At 36.3% G+C, this 5,729-nt stretch overlaps 1 long non-coding RNA gene across 3 annotated transcripts; it reads right to left on the bottom strand.

Annotated features, from left to right (window-relative positions):
• Window positions 1–979: 979 nt before the first annotated feature.
• Window positions 980–3,473, bottom strand: LOC117599767 (uncharacterized). Of its 3 annotated transcripts, XR_008305286.1 has the most exons (4): window positions 3,027–3,470; window positions 2,399–2,469; window positions 1,679–2,246; window positions 980–1,514 (listed from the first exon to the last, which is right to left on the bottom strand). It is a non-coding gene; the product is annotated as an uncharacterized LOC117599767 (long non-coding RNA). The 3 variants fall into 3 exon arrangements; XR_004580131.2 differs by having other exon boundaries at window positions 1,679–2,469; window positions 3,027–3,473; XR_004580129.2 differs by lacking the exon at window positions 3,027–3,470 and having other exon boundaries at window positions 2,399–2,960.
• Between the last annotated feature and the right edge of the window lie 2,256 nt (window positions 3,474–5,729).

Genomic DNA, 5,729 nt, shown 5'->3' on the forward strand with positions numbered 1-5,729 from the left:
AGAATCTATAACAATAACAAATAGAAAATATTTGTGCAACTAAAGTCAATATTAATTCAGCATGAAAACATTCTTCTTGAGACTGGTAAGTGTAAAGATATTCTGAGAGTCTTACAGATTAGTTCAGAACCTGACAGAAAAGAGCCAACTTCCTGATGTTTATTGGTTTTTGCCTTATCTGGTTGAATTTAGGCTGCTGTTATGGCCCTCACACCACCACGGCCCACTCCCCTCAAATGGCCCTTAAGCTGTTTGCCTAAAGAATACCAGAGCCATGCCTGAAACCTCTGTCATGTCCCTGGAATCAGCCCTAACTGTCCCATAACACTGCCTGAATCCCCATGTGTAACCCAGAAAAGAGCCAAACTGCCAACACCTTTACACAAAACTCACCCACAACTTATCCACAACCCCCAAAACAGCCAGAACTACACCAACATTATCCCAAAATCCCCAAAACTGAGCCTGAATGCACCCTTAGATAATATTTAATCGTTGTGAAATATCTTAAAACCACATGCTTTGAAAATATAGTGTTTTATTAACACCGAGGTAAAAATCCCAGCCAGATACAGGAAAATTAAAACAATGGGAAATAAGAAACCAATAACATAACAGTAAGGAAAAAAAACAAAAGCAAAAGTCATAATAGAACAAAAACTAAGCAAAGTGTTCAATAATAATCAAGGCAAAATAAAGTAAAAGTGTAAAGTGCACAAATCAAAGAAACCAACCAAAAATATAAATGGGTAGTCGTGAATAAATCAAAACCTCAAACAAAAAAGTGTAAATGGGCAGTGCATAAACAAAAGAAACCAACAAACAAATCTGGTTACAAAAGACAAACAAAATAATATATTTACAGATGTGCAAAAAAAGGTTGCAAAAATAAAACTAGAAAAATGGGAAATAAGATAAACCAATAATAACAGAAGAATAAGACTACATAAAAGGAACATGGTTACAAGAATAACAGAGATTAAAAACTAAGCAGGAAGTAGAAATGTTAAGTAAACCAATAATGCACATAAACAACTAAATGTGCGCAAATAAAGTAAGTGAAACCAACAAACAAAAGCTGGTTATAAAAGACAAATTAAATATATTTACAGATGTGAAAAAATGTAAACAAGTTGATCAAGACAGCCGTAGATCAAGACAAAATAAAAGCAACAGTCACAATATAATAGAAGTATAACAGTAATTAAAATCTTAGCAATAAAATATAAATGTTAAACAGCAAAGCAATAATGCAAATTAAAGTAAATGTGCATAAATCAAGTGAAACCAACAAACAAAAAATGGTTAGAAAAACAAATATATATTTTTACACGTGTGCAAAAGCATAAATTACACAATAACAGAAAATTACTTATTTACAGGAACATTTTGCAGTGGTGTTCTTCTTTTTCTGCCACCCTCACGATCCCCAGCCAAATAAAACCACCTTCTAATAACTTGCCCAACCTCCAGCTCAGTCATTTGGGCACAAACTGGATTTCTTCTTACAGCCTCTAGAATATGAGCATACAGATACAGAGTTAGAAAAATTACATTTAAATCAAATGTACAATAAATAAAGTAAAATATAGTACTAAAGAACCAAGACATTCAACATTCATTAATGACATGAGAGTCATGAAAAAGTTCTACAAAGACTTGCAACAAAAGCACTTACCAATCACAACACTTAAGCTCCAAACTTTGGAATGGTGTTTTTTCCATTTACACCTCTCCAGCTGATGGTTTTAGCAAAGTCATTTTTAATTGCCTGCTTCATTATTCTCCAGACAGTGTTCTTCAGATCCACGCCACCCAGCAATCCAAGTTCCAGTACTTTAGTGCAAATATGCAGTGTGTGTGTGTGTGTGTGTGTGTGTGTGTGTGTGTGTGTGTGTATTACTGCACTCGTAGACCTGAGACATTGGTTTATTGTTGGATAATGCTTGGGAGCAGAAGGAGGGAAGGAGGAGGATTTGTGCATTTGACTGCCTGTGGGAAGAAACTGTTCTTTAATCTGTTAGTCCTCGTTTTGATTGTTCTGTCTCTTTTCCCAGAGGGCAGAGGGGAAAACCGGTGATGTCCAGGGTGAGTGGGGTCCATTATGATACAACTGGCTTTCTTCCCGAGATGGCCAGTGTAAATGTCTTTGAGGGAAGGTAGTGTTGTGCCAGTGATGCGCTCTGCCACCCTTACCACCCGCTGCAGGTCTTTTTTATTCTCTTCTGTGCAGCTGCTGAACCACACTGTGATGCAGCACGCTTTTAGTCTTTACTCTTTAGATCAGTTTGCTTTAGATTGATCACACCCAATTTAATTAGAACAGTAATTAGAAACAGATCTGTAAGTGATAACGGAAGGCATTAGGGAACTGCGCATAACCGTTAGTGTTACCTACCACTTCTCGTCTCGTTTCCGGACAGGATCGAAGATCACTTTCCAGGGAAGTTAATGATCTTAAATCTTCAACTGGAAAACGTTTTGGAGTTAAGTGGTTAGCCTCAGTGATCTCCCTGACATTTTCTTTCAGATCCTGAACCATTCTTACAAGGTTTCTTTGCTGCTTCATAACAATTTCAAGTTTTGTTAAAACATGCTGAAACATTAAAACACAGAAACTGTAAGGTTACCACACCATCCTTTGTATGACATCAGGCTTACACTAACAGTGATTATGAAATCAGAAAAACTCTTCCATGCATCCGTGCCTGTGCTTGGTCTCTTTTCAGCCTGAGAATTCATTTCTTTCTCCAAAGATTCAAACATCCTATCGACACGCCTAGCCGCCCTTTTGCGAAGGTTTTTTTGCTCGCTTCGCTCACTTCTCTTCGCCCACAAGTTTTCCATTATGCACTGAAAATGAGGACTGTGAATAACTGCAGCACTTCTAGCATAAAGCAAATAAAAACCAACCACAGAAAAGCTACGAATGAACCAACAAGCTGATCGAGTAGTGCGCTGCTGAGAAACCCTAAAAGTTGAGATTTCTTAAAGGAAGAAAAAAAAAAAAAAAAGCTTTTACTTACCTTGATGTAGTAAAATTCCAGAAGACAAAAACCAATACAGCGAGACAGCAATTCAGCATGTAGCAAAACAGCAGTTTGAATTTCACCTCCACGGCACGGCGTGCGTAAATATGAGTGGCTGGCTGCTACGCAACAGTTGCTCTGGTGGGCGGGGTGATTTCCACCGTTTCGAGCGTATCCATAGTTCTGGTTGCTTTCTGATTTGAAAGACCTTGAAGAGTTTCAAAATAAATCCTCAAGTCAACTTTGAAGTGGGAGATACTGGGCTTCCTTTCTGCCCATTTACATTAAGGAAAAGAGATGTTCTATTTTATTTTGATAAAAAAGATATGGATAAGAGTCACATTTTTGTGCTAAATCTTCTAATATTATTAGGTAAGTTTTTTAGATCCACTCAACATAGTAAATAAATATTCAACCTCAATCCAGAAAAATTGAACACGCATACATTCGAAAAAAAAAAGATGCAAAACAGTCTCTACATCCATTCCACAAAAAACGTAAAATTCCGAGAGATCAGCTCAGTATCTCTTGAGAAACTGGTTAGTTGGATAAATTCTATGTATAATTTTAAAGTAAATTTCACTAACTTTATTTGTGACACAGGATTTGTTATTATAAATCCAAATCAATCTCCATTTGATATTCTCAAAATGATTATTCCAGAAGTATGTACATCGAAATAATAGGGTAATGAATCAAACATCTAAAAAATGTATTATTAAATTGTCTATCTTTGATATCAGTACCGTTTAATAAGATCTCTTTTTTTAAATGTTGATTGTTTAGATTCACTGAAGCCTTTTAAAAGCCTCACAAATCCTACAATACTGTATTCATTGTTGTTTGGCTTATTTTTCTCACCTTTTTATTTGTTGAGACATTCCTAATGTAATATAATTTATATTGCCCACTGTGAAATCCTGAAAACCAATTGAAATAGTTCATTTAAGTGCTATATTTTATTATGACTTTTTACCATCCCACAAAAACGCTTTACTACTGTAACAGATCCATGAAGGTTTGTCTTTGTAACTTTTTGTTTAGTTGTAGATCTTTATTCTTGGATTGATATCAAATTATAAAGAAGCAGATTGTCAGACAGTGTCTCAGTATTTGATTTGTATTTGCTCCATTTTACTGAATAAACCATTTTAGTGAATAAACCTATATGAAGTTGGTGCTTTAAAAAACAATATGAAAGACATTTAAAATTTACTCACAACCGTTCAGGTATAAACTCTTAAACACCTATTCAGTCAAAGTGTGGTTCCAACCTTGATTCAGTCTTTTGTCTTAGCAATGATGCTGCAGCCTGAAGCTTCCTTCATTTGAAACCATTTCATTATTGTTTTGTTTTTATTCTGCACATTGACACCTTGTCTGCTTTAAGTGCCCATCAAGCTAATCTTGTCAACAGAGCCACCAAGTCTTCTTTTCTTTATAAAAACACATATTACCTCCTTACAATTCATTAGAATTCATTTGTTTTATCCCTCAATTTAAAAATAGCTTTTGATAAAAGTTTCTGCCCTGGAACAAATATTCAATCATTTTAACTACATCAAGCACATTTTCATTATTTCAATTGTTTTGGACAAAATGAACTTTTTATTGATGTATGACATACAAATGAACCACTTCACAAGATTTCTTTGGCTGTAAAGCTGCTTCTTTACTCTTTGGCTAACCAAAACCCAACCAAAACCCACCCAGGTTTGCAGCAGACTGTTTTCTTTTTCTGGTGGACCAAACTCCAGCCAAGACTCAGCCAAAAACACTGTGCCACAATTAAACCAGAAGGGCCTAAAGTAAGCCAGATCTCGCCCAGATTCTGTCGCTATCTGGGCAGATAAGAGCAATACATCATTCAAATCTGGAAAAGGTCTACTTTTATTTGTATACACTCACAATAACAACAAAACGCTGTGCTTTTGTAGAATAAAGAAAACAGACAGGGTGTGTTGTCTTCTCTGTCTCTGTCACCTCTCTTCACAGACCCGTAAATAAAACCCCCTGAATCTCAGCGAATACTTGCCTCAAAGACATGAGAAATATATGTATAGAAAGCTTGAGTTGTCTACTTTTAAATTAAACAATTCAAGTCGAAAACAAATAATCTCTTTTTATGTAATGGGTATGAAGGTAAGGAGTGGTACGGTTTCTCCTGTCTCACCTCATTATAGCTAATGTGATCTCGCCTCGCACTGAGCGCGCTGTTCATATGGAAACGATCTGAGGTGAGCCAGGTAATTATGTACACGCCCCCGAGAAACGGCATAAAACGTCAAGCTTCATCACAGAATTTACTCACTTCTTCTGCGCGTTTGGATGATGGCACGCTACGCGGGTGAAGAAGCACTCCGGCTGGTTCTGGACAGCGACGAAGAGATTACTTTCTCCTCAGAGGAAGAGTGCGACTCGGATGACGAGCGTTTGCATTTTGAAGAGCGAGTGGACCCAGCAGAGGATATCATTCCTGACGAGTAAGCCCTTTATTATTACCTTCATCATTTAAAATGTTGCTCGGCTATATATATATATATAATGATTAGCTATATGGTAATATTCTTTGTGGTTGATAGTGTTAGAATATAGTTTCTTTGTTATTGCCATTCTGTTTTCTCAGCAAGTAGGCATATACCAAGGTACTGTGAAGAATCAATGCTAAATAAAGAGCAAGTGTGCATTCACTATTTAACA

This window comes from Pangasianodon hypophthalmus, chromosome 19, assembly GCF_027358585.1.
Source record: "Pangasianodon hypophthalmus isolate fPanHyp1 chromosome 19, fPanHyp1.pri, whole genome shotgun sequence".
Lineage (NCBI taxonomy): Eukaryota > Metazoa > Chordata > Actinopteri > Siluriformes > Pangasiidae > Pangasianodon > Pangasianodon hypophthalmus.